This window comes from Cryptomeria japonica, chromosome 4 (assembly GCF_030272615.1).
Source record: "Cryptomeria japonica chromosome 4, Sugi_1.0, whole genome shotgun sequence".
In the NCBI taxonomy this organism is placed as follows: domain Eukaryota; kingdom Viridiplantae; phylum Streptophyta; class Pinopsida; order Cupressales; family Cupressaceae; genus Cryptomeria; species Cryptomeria japonica.
In genome coordinates this window covers 519,883,444-519,904,890 of record NC_081408.1, presented here as the reverse complement: position 1 = coordinate 519,904,890, position 21,447 = coordinate 519,883,444, and positions in this window count along the sequence as shown.

Below are 21,447 nucleotides of genomic sequence, written 5' to 3'. Positions count from 1 at the left end.
AGATACCACCTCAAATATTGTCGATCCTTATTTCCCTTTTGTTTTTGGAGGAGTAGGAGTAGGTTTTAATTCACTCTCAATTGTGTCAAATAGTGATAAATAAAAAAGGATTTAGTCAATTCAAGGTTAAATTTAGGAAAATCAGGTTGATATTTATTGAGAGTAATTCAAGTATTTTAGCTATATATGTTAATATTATTGTAAACTCATTAAATATTACAAAGGGTCACCCCCCTATGTCTTGTAGAGCCTAAAGTGCGAGAGATATTTTAACCCTAAATTGAAATCTCGTTCATTGGCCACTTATCTGAATTCCTGTTGATAGAAAATGACTTATTCTTATATGAATTCAAGTAATCAATGTTGATCATCTAGGATACTAAGAGGGGGGGTGAATCAGTATACCCTTAAATGAATTAAAACCCTTAAACAAATATCCACATAACATAATTAAATTTAGTAAAAGAAAGGAAACCATGAGAGAATTACATAACACTTGACACTAGTATTTTTTACGTGGAAACCTGTAAGGGAAAAACCACAGAGAGGGTTAACTCTCAATATCTTATAACCGGTTACAAAATATTACAATAGTGCTCACTGTACAACTCATTGCCCAAACAAGGTTCACTGTCCCAAGGCTTACTGCCCAGAAATACATACAAAAATGAACTGTTAAAATTGCATCTCAAACATGCATGAAGGATAATTCCAATTAGGCTTAGTAAAAAAGTTTTTCACATTTCATCAACTCTTATGTCGTGTATCACTGTATATCACTACTATTTCTTCTATATATATATATATATATATATATATATATATATATATACATATATATATATGTATTTATATGTACATACATATATATGTATTTATATGTACATACATATATATGTATATATATGTACATACATATATATGTATATATATGTACATACATATATATGTATATATATGTACATACATATACATGTATATATATGTACATACATATATATGTATATATATGTACATACATATATACATATATATCGATCCATATTTGATTCAAGTCGGTTGCATATCCTTCATACCGCTGCACTTTACACGTTGCACGATTCATCCACATAAGTTGGCCAAAACTTGATGCAAAAGAGTGTCCATTGGAATTTACATGCTATGACCAATTCTTAGTCTTGTCCCAAAACTAAAAAATAGAATGTGATCATTTGACAAAATCTAGACCCATGAGCTAACTGTCCAATTTTAGAGAAACAGGGTAATTGTTGAACATAGCTTTGGGACCATGTATCTTTCTAACCTTTCCATGCCAATGTGAGAAAACTTGGATATAGGTACTTTAGGAATCTTCAAACTAACTGACAAGACTGCGAATTAATACAATTAGCTATGAAGGAGTGCAAAGCAAAATAGGCTTAGGTAAATGTAGTCCATTTTGCCAAACTAACCCAAAACTGCCTAAGAGCATTAAGCTCATGTTGCCCACACGCATCAATGACAACATTCCAACAATCAATTGGAGACACCAACACCTTCACCTTATAATATTCTATTTGTACCACATAACTTTTTTCCTCAATCTCACCATGTAGAAATTTATCCTTTACATCTAATTATTCAATTTTAAGATAAGAAATAGTAGCAATAGCTAACATAAATCTAATTGAACTTAGTTTTGTAAAATATATTACACTATGGCTATCGTTGTGAATCATTACATTCTATTTAAGATGCAATTTTATTTGTAGCTCATAATATTTTATCCTTACAAAATGCATATGGGATAATTCCTTGTTTATTATAGGCTCATCAAAAGTGGAGTATCTTAGATGGATTGTGTTTGATAAAGATCAACATAAAATTTAAATCATGCCAAAAAAAATTGGTTCAAATACATGTTTTATATCGCATATGTGTTTCTCAATTGAAAATAAGAAATGAGTTCCAAATAAAGAAAATTCCTCTATAGAAAGGTATTATAATTACTCATATTATTTTTAGAATCCATCTAATATATGATTGCTAAGTGGTATGAAACTATATTTATCAAAAGATAGCACTATCATTTATCAAACTATAATTGTTAAATGGTATGAAACAACATGGTTTGGATGAAGGTGATAAATGAAAAACAATAATATTTTCGTAGGGAAAGAATAATCCAGCGATACTGACAACACTACAAATGCAAGTATAGAACTAAGTAGTGAGGTAAGGGAAGTTTACTCAAGTACAATTGAAAGATAAGGTCACTAATATAGCTTATCTAAATCTGGGATGAATTTTAAGACAAGAAAAACAAGAAAACATTTGAAGATACACTCTAATTCATGATACATCTTATAGAACAAATATCAACCAACATATATATTTTTGTGTATGCCTATGATTCTAAGAATATTCTTGAAACAATTATGATTAATGAAATGAATTGTTAAACACATAAGAATTTTAAACACTATAGATTTGAAAATTGTAAATTTGATTGAAAACTAAATCTTAAGTATTTTTTTTTTCAATTAAGATTGGAGGTCCAATCAAAATATCCCAACTACCCATTATTTCTTACAATATGTAGGCATTACAAGTGTGAGGTGCTAAATATTTATAGTTAAAACATGTAAAATCAACATTACAGCTGGTCCACAAAAAGTGAAGCACTTCTAAATATTAATGGTGATGTTACATTTTTTATTGATTGCCATAAAAATAATCTAAATCTTTTTAAACATAATAATCATATATTTTCTACTAAGTAGATCTCATTATATTTAAAAACAAAATCTCAATGTGAATTCTTGGAGTGGTTCTGTACGTTGTTTTCAGAGGGTGACGCGAATAGACTTTAGTTGTTGTTGTAATGGTGGAGATTTCACAACGTGAGATTCCCCATCATTTAGACTGAGTAGTGCTTATAAGAATGAAAGAAATAGACAAAAGCATCAACATTCTGAAACTGTAGCCAGAAAGAAATATTTAGACTGATTATTGCAAAGATGATAAGCTTATAAGAAGGAAATAGACAAAAGCATCAACATCCTTAAACTGTAGCCTTAAAGAAATATCTAGTTTGTGATCAGAGTTTGCCCAGATTACAACTGTGACGACAACACAAAGTACAAATCAGCACAGAAGAATATAAGTAGATAACTTGAGCTGAAATAATCTTTCAACTCAGGTTACGGAAGTTAAAAGGAAACACTCAACTTCATTTCAAGGAGGGTGTTTATTTTTGTTATTTTTGAATTCAATTCTGTGTTTTTGTATCAACGTTTCGAATCACTCTTCAATCCATTATCAGAATATTAGAAAGTTCAAAGAGTAGAAAGTTTATCATCGTTTTTCTTGATTTCAAGATTATTTGTTTTATCATCGTTAATCACTTTCAAGGTTGATCCCATCTCAATTACTACACATGAAAAAGTATGTAACATTTATCTAATGATCTTCCATTTATTTGATACTTTTTATTAGGGTCGCACTCTGAACATGTCAATTGCTACGGGAAATCCTACTCATTGTTTTCTTACATTGAGATTTTTGACACTTCAATTCTTTAACTAAATTAAAATCCACAAATCTCTACAAATTCAAAGTTTTGTTTTCTTCCATTTTTCCTTGGTCACAAATTGCATAATCTAAGGCTCCACATAGATACCAATACATCTTTTTTCATAGTACTTTGATGTTCCTTACCTAGTTAGGATAAATATCTTTACACAACTCTCACTAAATGCATATCAACTCTAGTATAGATCATTGCATAAATGAAGTTTCCAACAACATTATAAAAAAGAACTGGACCTATTGTGTCAATTTATTCTTATTTTCTTAGGAAATAATTCATTAGATTTTTTTATTAACATGAAATGGAGTACTCACAAGTTTACTATCCTACATCCTAGACCTTCACAAAAATGAATCAACATATTTCTTTTGGTTTAACATAATTTTTTGTTTGCATGATTGATTTTAATTTCTTTACGTAAAATTAACTTTGTAGTACCAAGAAATTTCATGTTAAATATTAAGTATATATAATACTTAAATAAACTACTCATGTTATATTGTTGCAAATTAATAACATGTCATCTACATACAACACTACGAAAACAAAATTTTCACCTTTGTATTTGAAATACATACATGATTAACTTTTCTATGACCTAGCCCAAGTCACATAACATATTATCAATTTTACGATTCTACATCCTTAACCATTTTTATAAAGAGATTTCTTCAACTTACATAATAAGTCCTCATTACCTTTCACCTTATAACATTCTATATATTTTTTTGAAGCTTTCTAGATGTACATTAACAACTCTTAGAATTCCACTAGCTCAAATTGCAAACATATGACAACCTGTCACAACACAACGATGTACAAGCAAAAGAGTTAGGTTTTAAAACACCAACCAAACCTAGAGGAAGGCTTAGAACACCATAGGGACAATCAAAAAATGGTTTTGATCGTTGCAAGAATTCATAAGACCTTACAAGACTTCACAAGATGCTTTCAATAGTCTCCTTGGTCCCAGGTGTGATGTTCAACCATCAACAAAAAAGTGCATACAAATCGATGCAATTGACATGACAAATTTTCACTAGCAACACAAAAAAAATACCTCGTAGGTTCCCTAGACTCTCTAGGGCCCAAAAATAACTTCTATGCATAAGGTTTTCATATTTAGTGCCTAAAAAATATTGCCACCAAAGGTGTTGGGACACTAATGCCCCAAGTGGAATAGGGCATCCAACTGGGACACTAGCACCAGAGGAGGACACTAGCATGGTCCATTGGATTCCTTTGGGCATGTAGATTTCCTCTAGGAATGCTAGTGTCCTTTCTAGGCACTAATGTGCCTACATACGTCCACCCACATTGTAGTCCTCTCCATTGTGCAAATGTCCTATCAAATCATCACTTCAAAGGTAGGGATTGACCTCCAAGGCACCATGAATAGAGTGGACTGGGCTATATTTGTCCATGAAGCCTCAAAAACATGAAAACACTAAAAATACTTAGGGAAGAAGGAATAAAATGACCCCCTAGATAATAGATATCACCAATGCATAATATGTTAGCTAAGGTTTGTCATTGTGCCAAAATATTTACATGTTAAAGCCTAATTCAAACACTAGAGATAAACAAACCAAAGGAGGCTATTAAGCCATGTCGCAGATCCCTGAGGGTGGCACTAAAAGACCAAGGGGACAGAGGGCATATAGCTTCCAACAATCCCCCTAGTGAGACCTATTGGTAATAGATTTGTCATTGTGCTTTGATCTCAAAAACTGACCCTATTTGCCCAAAGAGAAATGATAATCGTGCTAATGATTGGAGAGATTGCAATCAAAATGCAATCTTCCTTTGCATTTGAGAGGGGCGGATCCCTCGTATGATAGGGGTATTTGTAATTTTTGTGCACTTTTAACCTAATATTACATAAAGGAGAAAAAATATAACTAAAACAAGATGAATCATAGAAACCCTAATGATAGACATACAAATACCAAACAGGATTTTCAAAACTAATAACAAACTATAGGGGTCTTAAGCACAAAATAAGTTTTGAAATATACAATATTGATGAAACAATGAAAACATATTTTGACATGAGAAAAAACAAGTTACCTAAGCACATTCAAGCCAAGATACTAAGGTATGATTGTGTTTCATCAATTAAATATATCTTTGAACTAAAAACCAATGGATTTCATCAATACACATTTAAGGATTATTAATTTAACATACAATAAATCTATTTTAATAACTCATAAACACATTCAAGACATACGAATCAAATGCATTATTTATTATCCTTTTCAAAATATACAAGTTCAAAATCTTTGGGTACAAAATGTGAAACCAAAAGTTCTCCAGAATTTCCCCTTTGTAAGAATCTCCCCTTTACAATATAGATGCCCTCTATTTATAGGCCTTTTAGAAAGAAACTACCTTGTAACCACTTATCATAACCACATGGGGTAACTAGTTGTAACCACTTAGCATAACCACTTAGGAAAACTACCTAAGTCAATACTTAGAATAACTAGCTTTTTGATGATAAGTTATGGTTTACCTAAATTTTACAAAGATAAAGTCCAAACTCTAACTTAGTTACAATAAGTGACATAAGTCACTTTTACAAATGAGAATTTGAAACTTGTAACCTTCAAGAAAGACCAAATTATGATCTTATCTAGGTAATTTTTAATCTTTACCTACTTTACCTTTGATAACTTTTTGAAGACCTTCTTGGAACTGACCATTGTTTGAACTTGTCCTTTTTGCTACATAACAAAAACTTGTGTGTGCTTCACTTTTCCTTTAAAATCCTATAACCTCTGACATAACTATTTTTTTTTTTACTTTTCAATATGTGTAATGTCATTTTATCATAAATCTCAATAGTTTTAGATCAACATACCCATCGAAATACTTAGTTTTGAGAGATGTCCACTAAGTAACAAACTCATATCCCTCAATACTTTCTTTGAGCTTAGGCTTGCACATTGTATCCACACTATAGCAATTTATCAATTCATCTTTCTTGGCAAGGAACATCCTCCAAAAAAAGTTGTTCTCTCTTAGCCTAAAATAAGCACCGAGGCTTTTAATTTCATGAATAGATTACAATTGTAGGTGTTTTATCTTATTAGTCCACTCAAGTGAAGAGTTTGACCATAGACCATCCCATTCCACTTGATTTGTCCAAAGATTTCATATTTGGACCAGATTCTAACCACTAAGCTCATGTACTTGTGAAAAGTAATGGCCATGGCCCTAAACAACACCACTAGAAGAGTTTTCAACCCTAAGGGGTCCTTTCTCTAGGAATAAATTCTTCTTGTTTGAAATGTACTATCTGCTTGTCCATAGGCTCCTACTAACAACTTCAATTTATGTTTGAGGGCTTCTTATATCTATCTCTTCATTAGTTCATCTTTCGTAAAGTCAGCAAGAGTTTTCTTGAACAAAGCCCCCTTCTAGGGCTTCATAAGATTATTCCATCTTTCTTATTGGCATAAAGGTTTACTCATTTACCAATAATCTTCATTTAGGAGGACACACTTCAACTAGATCTACTAAATGTTAATTCCTTCCATAATATTAAGAAAATTCCTTGAATTTGCAGATACCTTGATGTCTTTCATTTATCCAAGTTAATTTTCCAACTTGCACCCCATTACAAAGATTTCATTTTGACACACATATACCAACTTGAATGCTGAAAAATATTATTGAATTTGGTTTCACAATTGTCCATTTCATTTTCTTGAAATATTTATAACTTTGTCAACATGCAAATTTATTTTGTGTATACTTGTATATGATGTGCCATAAGATTACACTTACTACTGAGGTGTTTTGTCAGATAGTTCACATTCTTTCATTGTGATTTGATTTTTTTTGCACATCTATTAGGTAAGTTGGTGCAGGTATGGAATTTGGTGTTACTTATATACCAACCACATTTGCTTGAAATTTTCTAAAGCTTGTTCGATAGACCTATTTTGTGTATTTCCACATTCCATGAAAACACATCTCTTCAATACTTTTAGTCAAACAATTCAGTTCCTTTGTCTATGATTCCACATCACATGAACATCTCTAGAGGTGTATTTTGAATTATAATATCTGACTAAAACTCCCCTACTAGCATGCTTTGATGTATGTCCAGAACCTATTTCAAATTCTTGCATATTGTTAATGAAGGGGAGATGGCGACAAAGAATTTGAAGTCGGTTTTACACCTGCCAACTGTTAATCTCTATAACCTAGCAACAGATTAATTTCTCAACAAATATCACAAAAAAGAAACAAGAATAATGTTTAGCTATCTGATTTGCAACAATTAATACACTAGGTTAATTAACAATAATGAACAACAGAAGCAAATTCACACAAAACCAATCACACAAACAAAATAACATAGATAACACCGATATACCTAGGAAACCCTAATGTCGGGAAAAACCTATAAATGTTGAATCTTCTATTCAGGCTCAAGAGAAAACTTTTCTTTTGAATCCTTATCCTATTTTCTAAAATGATCTTACATATATAGCCCTCTTGATGCAACATCAATCATGCAAGAGAAGATAAACTTTCCTCACACAACACAACCTAAGAGAAACATTCCTTATACAATTCCGGAAAGGAGCTTTCCCTAAATGTGATTCGATAAAGGAACTTTCCTTACATGATGCAAGGGAAAAGAACCACACCTTACATAAATCAGATTCTCTCACACATAAGACCTCTCTTGGTGGTAACCTCACAACTATAAGAAATATTCTATTTACAAAATAGAAAATATGCTAATGTTGAACATCCAACACGAGAAGCACTTAAGCAACTTCCACAATACACACTTTCCAAACTACAGAAAACTCAACACTCCCTCTTAGTGAGGAAGGTGTTTTGCACAACACCCAGCTTATCCTTGAAGAATATAAAATTACTCTTCATCAAGGCCTTCGTTAGGATGTTTGTTATCTCCTCATCTCTAGGAGTATTGTAACTTCACCGTCCCCTTCTCCACACAATCTCTGATAAAGTGGTACTTGATCTCAATATTCTTTGACTTGTCATGAAACATTGGATGATCAAAGAGTTTGATACAACTCTAATTATCATAGTAAATGATTGTTGGATCTATCTCCTGATCAAAGATCCCAACTAGAAGTTTCCAACGCTAGATAGCCTCACATGTAGCCATACTAGCTGCCATATACTTAGCCTCTATAGAACTCAGTGCAACTAACTTTTGTTTCCTGTTGTACCAAGATATAACTCTTGATCCCAAACTGAAACACCCTAAAGTTCTCTTCTTGTCAGCTATATTTCCTGCTCAATTTACATCGATGAACCCCTTGAGCTTCACTCCATACTGTTGAATATACGTCAGCCCATAATCAACTGTTCCTTACAGATACCTCAAAACATTCTTTGTGGCTATCCAGTGCACACGTTTAGGTTCCACCATAAACTAATTGAGTGAATTTACTACAAAACAAATGTCTAGCCTTGTGTTGACTAGATTCATAAGAGAGCATATCAACTATTTGTATAAAGTTGGGTCCACTACCTTTGATTTGAAAGCATCAATCTTCTTCTAGTTGGTTGCAAATGGTTTAGACATGGGCTTATAGTTTTCCATCCTAAATCGCTTCAAGATATCAATTGTATACTTCCCTTTTCCAAGGAAGATTTCTCTCTCTTTTTGCCACAACTCAAATCCTAGAAAGTAGTGCATCAACCCCAAGTCCTTTATCTCAAACTCTCCTGCAAGATATCGCTTGCAATGGGCTATGAGACCTTTTGATCCTATGAGAAACAAGTTATCAACACATAACAGCAATATGAGAAGCACACCCTTCACTTGAACATAACTTATAGATTTGGATTAGCCTCACGCTTGGTGAAGCCCACACTCTACAAGTAACCATCAATACGCGCATACCATGCTCTAGGAGCCTGCTTGAGCCCATACAATTCTCTCTTAAACCTTCACACATGGCAATCCCTCCCATACACCTTAAAACCCTCTAGTTGTTCTATTTAAACCTCTTCCTCAATCACTACATTGAGGAAGGTTGTCTTCACATCCATCAGGTGGATCTTCCAACTCATCTATGTTGCTATAGAAATGATAGCCATTATGGATGAATACCTAGCTACTAGAGAAATGGTCTCGTTGTAGTCGATCCCTTCCTTCTAATAAAACCCCTTAGACACAAATCTTTCTTTGAACTTTTCCACACTATTATCTACAACATGCTTGATCTTATACAACCATCTCGACCCTACCACTGACTTATCTTTAGGTCATGGCACTACCTCCCACACACTATTCTTTATGATGGAAGAATACTATTCTACCATGGAATCCCTCCATACCTGATGCTTAGATGCCTCCTGAAAGAAGCAAGGCTCCACCTTAATTAGTTCACTCCTAAGTGACATATAATTAGAATAACATTTGGGAGCCTTTCTCTATCTAATTGGATTGTGATGATCACCAACATACTCCTGGCACTCTCTTAGTGTCTTCTCATCTGCCCTATTTATCCTCCTCCCTGTGATAGGAGTTTGAGGCTGAGGAATCCTTTGTTCTTCCTCTTGATCAACTTTCTTGACCTGCATTCTCTTCTCTCCAACTTGTGTGACTGAAGTCTGAGGAATCTATGTAGCCTCAACCTTAGGTTTCTGCTCCTCCTAAACCTCTATAAAACTACCAGACTTTTGAATAGCCCTTCCCTCCTTGAACTTCACATCTTTGTGAATAAATTTTTTCTTGATGGCGAGAATGTAAACCGCATAGGCCTTAGAATTTTCACTATACCCAACTAGGATACACTTCTCTATAGTTGGTTCCAACTTGGTTCTCTTCTCTATGGGAATATGACAATACGCAAGGCATCTAAAGATGTGAATGTGCTCCAAATCTAGTTTCTTCCTAGTGAATGCCCCTTCTGGAGTCAAATATCCCAACACTTTCTGTGGGCTCCTATTATGCAAATACATAGTTGTATTGCAAGCTTCTACCTATAAAAACCAAGGTAGATCTTGATCATGAAGCATGGCCTTGGTTTCTCTAGCTATAGCCTTGTTTTTTTCTATTCAACAACCCCATTCTGTTGAGGTTTATACAGAGCCATCAACTCTTTCTTGATACAACCCTGAGTACAAAAATCTTTGAATTAATTCGAGGTATAGTCGCCTCCATTATTAGACCTCAGTATCTTGATCTTCCTCCATGTTTGGTTCTCCACAAGAGCCTTAAACTCTTTGAACCTAATGAAGACTTCATCTTTATTCAATTCATAAAATATATCCAGGTCTTCCTAGAGAAATCATAAATGAAAGTAACATAATACTCATACCCATTCAAGGATGTTGTTGAAATAGGCTCATACACATCTGAGTGTATGTGATCTAAAATCCCTTTGGATCTAGTGTCACTGCTTGGAAAATTGGTCTTGGAATGTTTCCCAAGAGCACAACCCTTGCAAACCTCATATTTTTTTACCTTCATCTCAGGAAGCCCCATCACTATTTCCTTAAGCATATTAAGTGCTCCATGGTAAAGATGAGCCATCCTCCTATGCTATGATTCTCCTAGCCCTCTACATCTTCTCACCAACACATGTGTTGGCTCAAACTGTAATAGAAACAATCCACCATGCCTAACTCCAATAACTTTTGCTACCTTGGAATTCTTATAACAAATATAGACTTTTCCCTCTTCAAAGGTCACAATGTAACCCTTGTCCTCCAAAGTAGAAATACTAATTAAATTCTTTGTCATGTAGGAACATACAAAACATCCTCCATGAATAGCTCGACTTGCCAAACTCCCTCTGAAACATGACCATGCCGACACCAATTGCATGGTACTTGGCATTGTCTCCAAGCTCAATAAAAAAATCCAACTTCTTCTCCTTCAATTTGGTGAAATATTCTCTGACTCCCATCATGTGGTAAGAAGCCCCACTATCAATATACCATAAACTTTTGGAAGTTTAACTTGAGAGATAGGCAATGAGTGAAAACTCATTCTCAAACCATGTTGCAAACTTGTCCACCTTTATAGTAGCCGCAACTTGCCTCTTCGGCTTACCCTAGTTTTTCTTATTCATGCACTGACTAGCATAGTGACCCAATTAATGACAGCAAAAACATTTTATCTTAATCAGATATTTCTTCTTCCCATCCTTGGAAGAAGACCCTTTAGTTTACCCTTTATTGAGATTCTTCTTACCCTTGCTTGCAAGAGCAAGATTTTCTTCATCTTTAACCTTGTTTGTCTAACCTCCTCAATGAGCATTTTCATGGATCTCTTCTTGGACAAAATCATCCCAAAGCATTGCATAGTCGGGTAGGTGATCTTTGTCGACAAGAAACTTGACAAATAGTTTCCAAAGCTTTGAAAAACTATTTAGGGCTATCTACACTAGCTCATCATCAACAACCATCTCTCCAACAACAGCCAACTCATCTCTAACCTATGTTAGTCTAGACAAGTAAGAGGTCATGATCTCTCCCTTGGACATCTTGGTGTTATGCAATTTGTCCTTGAGAATCATCTTACGACTCTGATAGTCACTCTAATAAAGTTTTGTGAGCATATCTCACATTTCCTTGGCGGTGTCTTTCCTAGATAGATGAGGAATCAAATGATCTTTTACCCCATCAAGGATAATCCTTTGAGCCTTGGCCTCCTTGATTTCATATGAATCTAGGGCAATAGGATCATTTTTTGGTGGAGTCACTTTTGTACTAGCATAGGCCCACAAATTGTTCTCCTTGAGAATGGATGTAATCTGAACCTTCCATAGATGCACCCTCAAGTCTATCCTCATATCGAACATTGGTTTCCATTGCAAAATAAAACTCTTGAAGAAATTGAAAACTGATACCATGTTAATTTCTATAACCCAACAACAAATTAATTGCTCAACAAATATCACAGAAAATAAATAGGAATAATATTTACCTATCTTATTTGTAACAATTAATACATTAGGTTAATTAACAATAATGAATAGTGGAAGCAAATTCACACAAAACCAATAACATAAACAAAATAACATAGATAACACCGATATACCCAGGAAACCCCAATGTGGGAAAAAACCTGCAAATGTTGAATCTTCTATTCAACCTCAAGAGAAAACTTTCCTTCGGAATCCTTATCCTAGTTGCTACAACAATCTTACATATTTAGCCCTCTTGATGAAACATCAATCATGCAAGAGAAGAGAAAATTTCCTCACACAACACAACCTAAGAGAAACATTTTGCAATGTCATAAATTGTACACCCTTGCTAGGGTGGTACAATTCTACTCTTAGTTTAGCACCTGCCTTAGTGTGTTTGCATCTTGCATTGTAATTTCCCTTTAAGAATTTAATTATTAAATCTAAAGTCATATTTCATCACTCACCACATCATAAAATTGGGCCCTTTACCCTAAGTGTGCCCCTTTTTATTTTATTCCTCCAATAAATCATTAAATCATAAACCCTAATTTTTGACCTTTAAGGCCTAATTTTGCAAATCAAAACATCTCAAAATTAGTTGTAACTTTGGGATTCACTCTAATATCATAATATCTAATGGGCTAAAAAATTTGGTGAAAACTTGGTTGGACCGGGTGCAAGTTGCACCCGGGCCCCGACATTTTTTCTCAAAATTTTGAGAGAATAAATTTATGATATTATAATGATTAACCCAAAGAAATTAGCGGGAAATTCAAATCCTAGGTCAGCCTAAAGATGAAATTAAGATCTAGGGTTTCATACATAAGAGCTCTCTTTCTTCATTTGAAGGCCTCTAATCAAATCTATGAAAAGGGAGATTTTGGCCAAAAGAGCTAGCGATCACAAGGAGCCTTCTATGTAGTGAAAGAGAAGCTTATGTGGAGTATTCAACAACATTTATCAAGAATTAATCAAATAATAATCAAGTATTCATCATCAATTAGGATCCTTGAAGACATTGAAGATTAATAGGAGATCAAGTGGCTTATATCTCTCCCTTGGGGATTGTTGCAGGTGCAGGAACAGGTACCCGGGAGACTTTCAGGATTAGCAGAAGACACAGGGAAATTTCCAAGCCTCATATTTTCCCTAAAACCATCAGGGAAAGGGGCATGGTGCCCTGTTCCTGGCTCAGACAGGGGAATGGCACCCTGGTCCCTCCACTTTCAGGGGATTTTCAGCAGGGTGGTGTCTCAAAATCTTCAGATTGCAACCTTTTGTCTGCAGAAATAGGACCAAAGCGTAGCACTCCTATCTAGGTCAGTTTGGCTCATTTTTCAACACCAAGTACACATCCAAATTCCTCCCCCTTCTCTTCTTTCAGTATCTCAGTTTCAGATCTGCAAGTGTATGCAATTTCAATTCATATATGCTTCATTATTCATCTCCTAGTCTAGATGTTCAATCTTCACATCTTATCTTCATATACAACAAGAGGAATAGAAACCCTAAGATATAATCCTTGGCTCTCTTTTTCTCACAATAATTAGCCAAAGTGAGCTATCTCCCTAGGCTCTTTCATATTCCCAATGTGTTGGCAAAAGTGAGATTAGGCCCTAGTCACCCGGTCTCTCTTTTTCCCCTCCACATTCTGCTGAACCTGACGTGAATCCAATCTTCTTTAATTATGATTTATTTTCTCATATCTAAGTATTTTTTCTATTTCAAATTAAAATTTACATTTACAAGTTACAATTCCTTGCACATTTAAAAAATTTAGGGGTCAATTTTGTTAAAACCCTAATTTTTCAATTCAAAATTGAACTTGTGGATAGCTTGATTTGAATTATTAATTTCAGATCTGATTTAGGAACACATTTCACTCATAAATTTCATTTTCTAAATCAACATTTAGAGTGCTTGCATTGGTTAAAATTTAACATTTCCTTCTATTTTGCATATGTTATCATTTGAAAGAGGAAAATTGTTGTCATGATGCATTCATTTCGTAAATGTGATAATGGGTTAGCTTCCCTTGTTTCAATTTTTCCATATCTTCCTATCTATGACAAAATTTTAGTTCCTAAAAGAGTTTTTACCAACCCCTTCAAAACTCTCCCATGCTTTAAGGATGAAGATGTGAAGAGTGATCTTGACAATTCTCCTAAAATATGTCATTCCCATCTAGCTATCTTAGAGGAAGAGGATGATATCATAAACACCTTTCTTAGTGTTACTTTACCTTCTTTACATCATGCCTCTCTAAGTGAAAAGGTATTTATGGACATTGACTTATCTTCTCCTAAATTTGGTCTTACCAATGGGGGCATGTTAGTGCAACAAGAGGTTAAGAGCACTTCTTTCAAAGATCTCCTTCCTAAGCATGACTCTTTGGAGAAAGATGTTCATCTCCCTCCTAAAGAATACTCTCGTCATGAGGATCATTTTGTGCAAGAATATTGTATTGTTCCTACTTTTCCTAGTGATGGCATTTCCTCTTTTGACTCCAACAAAATTCCCACTAGAGAAGAGAAATGCTTCTCCTTGCCCTGAAGCTTGTCTTACCCATAAAGATGCCTTACAAAAAGAAGATGAAATCACAATCAATTCCCTTAATTCTACCTCCCCTAAACATCTCTTTGAACACATTTTGAGGCAAGAGGGTGATTTAAACACATGAAGTGATTCTCTCCCTCCCAAGGATGAAGAATTAATGAAAAATGTTATCCCTTCTCCCAAAATTGGCAATAACAACAAGGACATCTTTGTGCAGGATATTTCTAATACTTTTTTCAATGACCTCGCTATTTGGGATGAGCAATTAGAAGAAGGTGTTGATTATTCTCTACCCCGTGAGAAAGAGGATGAAATCATGATTGATAACCCTCTTGGTAGCATCTCACCTTCCATGAATCTCAATCATTTTTACTCTAAAGGTAAGGAATCTCCTTCTCCCCAACTAGGTTTTACTCATAAGGATACCTAAGTTCAAGAAGAGATTGTTAACATCTCTTTCAAAGATCTCCCTCTCAAAGGTGAAACTTTAGAGAGTAATGTTGATCCTTCTCCTAGAGAGTCTATTCCCCATGTAGATCCTTTGATGATAAAGGATGATATAACCTTTCCTAATAATAATCTTCCTTCAAAAATATCAATGCCTACTCCTAGTCTACCTCCTAAAATTGATCTCATCCATGATAACATTTTAGTGCAAGAAGAGACTTTCAACAATTCTTCCAACAATCTTGTCCGTTCTTCTTCTAAAATTCATAAGGACACCTTTGATATTCCTAAACCATCTTCAATCAATTCGATATATTTAAATGAAACACCTAATAAACCCCTCTTCATAGTTCAAGGTTCTTTCCTTCTCAAAGTTCTCAATGTAAGCCTATCTTAGTAGTTCAAGGTGGCTATGCTAATGATTCTTTTTGCACTCCTAAGAAACTTGTTATTACTGTGCAAGGAGGTTATCCTACTAAGAGACCTTATGAGTATGCTAAGAAAATTACTAAAGCAAGTTATCATACGGTTGCTCATACCTACAACACAAGAAACAATAGGCAACCTAATCCTTTTTCGGTTACCCCAACTTCACTTACTCCCTCTCAACCTACTCTTCTACAAGTACCTCGTATATTATAGACTCTTAGTAAGGAGTGTTGGCATCTTCATGAAGATTACATTAATGATATGTTATGTTGTCATTGATGTCAATTGAACCGGTAATGATATTGCTGATATTGTTGTTATTGTTAATATTGTCTTGTAACCGGTAGGAAGAGCTTTGTGAATAATATTGGAAACCGGTATGTAAGTTTGTGAGTTGAATTGGTAACCGAAGTAAAAGGTTAAACCCTTTCTATGTTATGTAACTGGTAAACCCTACCAGTTGTTTTTGTTAAACCCTAACCAATTAAGGTTGTTAATTGGTTATGTTGGTTTATGATCTGATGTTGAGCGGAAATGATGGTGACACGTAAGGTAATTGTATGAAGACAAGGTCAATTATTTTGGCGTGTTTGTTTGTTTGTTTGTCTAGGGAATGAGAAAAGTGTATTGCATCTAATGCAAAGCATGTGATGCATTACTGAGCTCGATGAAGTGGTAATCAAGGAGTGGTTGAGGTTTTCTTGATTGATGTTTAGAGATTGCTATGAAATCCAACGGTCATGGTTGTACCGACTTGTTTGTAATCTCAATGAGAGGATTAGATTTTTGTTGTGTTACCGACCTAATTGATTTGCATTTAAGGTCAATGAATTTGTTTTGTTTAGTGTTGTTGAGAGTTGACAGAAATCAGTTGAGTGTGTGGTTTCCGAACCAAAGAATGAGTCTGCAGTTTGTGTAAAGGTAAATAGAAGCTTAAATGGATCTGATCAAGAAAGTGTAGTTCTATTCAGATAGATCAAGAAACTCATGTTGTTTTCTAACAATTACAGCAGAATTGAAATCCCCTAACCGAGTAAGCTCTAACAAGCTTGGTTACTTATTAAATCCTTTAACAAGGTGGTCCATTAGATTGGATTTTCAAATACTCTACTCAAGTTACTCCTTATAGGGCATTTGCTTCTAACAAGGCATTTGTAGTCAATCCCTTAACCGAGTGATTCCTAACAGGATGAGTTCTTAATAGGACTTTTGTAAAAGCTTTAACAGGCTTGGCTCTTAACAAGGTGAACTTCAAAAGAGTTCAGATATTATCTTGTGAGTCCCATCTCACTGTGGTTTAAAGGTTTTTACCTATTTTGGTTTTCCACGTATAAATACTTGTGTCATGTGGTGAATGTTTTTGTGGTTATGATCTTATGGTTGATTTTATTAACTACTTTACTATTTCTAATAAGGCATGATAACTGCAAGCATTGAGAAATGAAGCATTGGCATATGATAAAGCATTTGGATGTTTACAAATTAAATGTTGTTTATTGTTAAGTTGTTGTATCAGTCAACTAGTATTCTTATGAGTATTGATCTTGACAGTGGTATTCCATTGATAAGTTTACTTTGTATGTTTGAGATTGAGTTTGGGAAGTTTGTATCAGTTTTTATATTTAATGATTCACCCCCCCCTCTTATTAATCTATTGGATACTTATTCTTTCATCATACCATCAATTGGTATTAGAGCGTCTCAGGTCCTCTAAGATCTAAGCCTAACAACTTGAGAAAAAGATCTGCTAAATCATGATGAAGAAGGAAGGTCTGAAGTTCAATAGAGAAAACTATAGGATATGGAGTGACATAATGAAGATTTACATCAAGAGTCTGGGAAGTCAGTATTGGGATCATGTAGATTCTAAGTATATTGTACCTACTAGGACTCTGACTAATGATCAGAAAAAAGAACAACAAAAAAATCATCAAGCATTGGAGGCTATTATTAGTTCCCATTCTGATGCTGAATATGTAGATGTTCATGGTCTTGAAACTACATATGAAGTATGGAAAAAATTTGAAGAGATTTATAGCAGTGACGAACATGTTAAGATTGCTAAAGAAGAGAGTCTAAGAGGAGAGTTTGATGACTTGAGGATTTCTGAAGGTGAGAATATCTAGGAGTATGGTGTAAGGATAAAAGAGATAGTCGGTGAAATTAAGAGTGCAAGAGGGAAAGTGGAAGATGCCACAGTAATCAGTAAGGTACTGAGAACCCTACTACCAGTCTATGCTATTCGAGTTGCAACTATTCAAAAGTTGAAGTCCATTGACAAAACTAAGGTAACTCTTGACTCCATCATTGGAAAGCTTACTGCTTTTGAATTAAGTGGTTATGATGGTAGTGTACAGAAATATGAGTCTGCATTTAGAGCTTTTGTCTCTAACCCATCTATGAGAAAAATTAGAGATACTAGTCATGGTTATGAATCTAGATCCAACAGAGATGTTGATGATGAAGACAGTTTAGTGGATCTTGAAGCATTATTGGAAAAACAGTTGCCTAGAGGTACTGGTAAATATAGAGGTAAATTACTTTTAAAGTGTTTTGCATGCAACAAGATTGGTCACATAGCGTCTAATTGTCCTAATGGTGAAAATGAACACAAGAGAGATAAATTCAAGAAATATAAGGGTAAAGGAAAAATAGATTGTCTTATTGCTATGGATAATGGTATCACTGATGAAGAATCTGATGGTGATGCTAGTGAAGATATTGTGTTTGTAGCTATTAAGGAAGAGATATCAAACCAGAAGGCATTAGTATCCAGGATGGATAACTCTGATGATTGGATCATTGATAATGGTTGTTCACATCATATGACCGGTGATCGGAGAAAATTTCTTTCCTTGAAAGAATTTGATGGCGGTGTTGTTAGATTTGGTAATGACTCACCCTGCATGGTTAAAGGTAAAGGAGTTATTTCTCTTAATGAGAAGAGCAGTGCAGATGATGTCTACTAGGTTGAAGGACTAAAGCACAATCTTTTGAGTGTGCACAACTCAATGACAAAGGATACCCACTGGAGTTTAAAAATGGTATGTGCAAAATCTTTGACAACAAAGGTGAATTTATTGCAATTGGGAAACAAACTAAAGGTAACCTATTTCATCTTACTTTTAAAGTTAGCAACTGTTTTATTGCAAAAATAGATGATAGTTGGCATTGGCATAGGAGATTTTGTCATATAAACTTTGATAACATTGTTAAAGTAAGTCTAAGACAGTGAGAGGTTTGCCTCAATTAGACAAACTGGTTAATGCTCTTTGCAAAGAATGTCAGTTAGGAAAGATGACTTCTTCATATTTCAAAAAAAAATCCTTTTCAGCGGAGCACTTGTTAGATTTGGTTCATACAGATCTTTGTGGACCAATAAGAACAAAAAGCATTCAAGGTGGCAGATATTTTATGATTCTCACTGATGATTGCTCAATGATGATGTGGGTCACATTCTTGAAGGATAAGACTGAAGCTTTTGGTAAGTTCAAGACATTCAAGGCCTTATCTAAGAAAGAGAGTGGCAAGAAGATAAAATGTCTGAGAATAGATCAAGGTGGGGAATTCACTAGGTACTGTGAAGAGAATGGTATCAAACAGCAACTTTTTGTGCCAAGGACACCACAACAAAATGGTCTTGCAAAAAGGAACAACCGGTCAGTTGTTGAAGTTGCTAGGACAATGTTGATACAAAGAGGTGTAGCAAAAATCTTTTGGAGAGAAGCTGTCAGCATAGCTGTCTACACAATGATCCAGGTTCTGGTAAATAGAGGTAAGGAAAAGACTCCTTATGAATATTGGTATGGAAGATCACCTGATGTTAGCTATTTGAAGATATTTGGAAGCAAATGTTTTATTAAGAGAGGTGATTGCATTAGAAAATTTGAGGCTAAGAGTGATGAAGACATATTTCTTGGCTATTCCATCAAGAGTAAGGCCTACAAATGTTTTAACATCTGGACACAAAGAATTGTTGAGAGTGATGATGTTTGAGTGGATGAATTTCCTGAAGTCTCGGAAGGAACCAGTTCAGACAAAAAGGATGAAGATCCTTGCATTTTATTTTTGGAACCAAAAACTGTGAAATATGAAACTGACAAAGAAAATTTTGATGCACCAATCCAACCAGAACATATAAATTTAGAAGAAGATGATGACAAAGAAGAAGCTGAACCTAAAGATAATGATCATGTTATTCCTAGATATGTGAGACTAAATCACAATCCTGAGTAGATTATTGGAGATAAGGATGTTGGAGTGCTAACCAGAAGAAGAATTAGAGAGAATTCTTGCATGATATCCACCATTGAACCAAGAACTGCTAAGGAGGTATTTTGTGATGATCATTGGGTTAAAGCTATGGAGGAGGAATTGGATCAAATTTAGAAAAACAACACTTGGACCCTAGTACCTCGACTAGTAAATAAGAATGTTATAGGTACTAAATGGGTATACAAGAAAAAGTTGAATGAAGATGGTGTTGTAGTTCGCAACAAGGCAAGATTAGTCTGCAAGGGTTATGTGCGAGAAGAAGGAGAAGATTATGGAAAAACATTTGCACCAGTAGCAAGACTAGAAGGTGTCAAAACTTTACTTGCATTTACAACCCATAAAAAGTTCAAGGTATATCAGATAGATGTTAAGTCTGCATTTTTTAATGGGATATTGGAAGTAGAGGTATATATAGAGCAGCCAGATGGTTATGCTTTGACTTATGAGAAAGACATGGTATGAAGATTGCATAAGGATTTATATGGATTAAATCAGGAACCCAGAGCATGGTATGAAAGGCTACATACACATCTGATGAAGATAGGCTTTCTGAGAACCAGTGATGATAGTAACATATATCTCAAGTCTGAAGGAGATGAAATACTAGTCAGTGAAGTATTTGTTGATGATATTATATTTGGAGGTAATGATTTCATGAGCAACAATTTTGTAGATGAAATGAAAAATGAGTTTGAAATGCCTTTAGTAGGGGAAATAAAAAATTTCATAGGCTTGCAAATACAACAAATGAAGAATAGTATTTTCATTACATAGTCTAAGTATGTGGAAGAGGTTTTGAAGATATTTCGCATGAGTGACTGTAAACTAGTTGGGACACCAATGGTTACAGGTTGTAAGTTGTCCAAGGAAGATGAATCTAAGTCTGTTGATGAGAAGGAATATAGGTCAATGATTGGCAAATTGCACTATGTTGTTCACAGCAGACCAGACATAGCCCATGCGGTTGGCATAGTTGATAGATTCCAGAAGAATCCTATGGAGACACACCTAATAGCAACCAAGAGAATATTTAGATACCTGAAAGGTACTGTTGACTATGGATTATGGTATCCATATGGAGAAAATGTTGATTTGAAGGCATACACAGATGCTGATTGGGTAGGAAATGTTGATGACTGAAAAAGCACAACTGGTGGAGTATTTTTTCTTGGAGGAAGGCTTGTTTCATGGAGTAGTAAAAAGTGGAGTTGTACTTCACAATCTATTGTTGAAGCTAAGTAT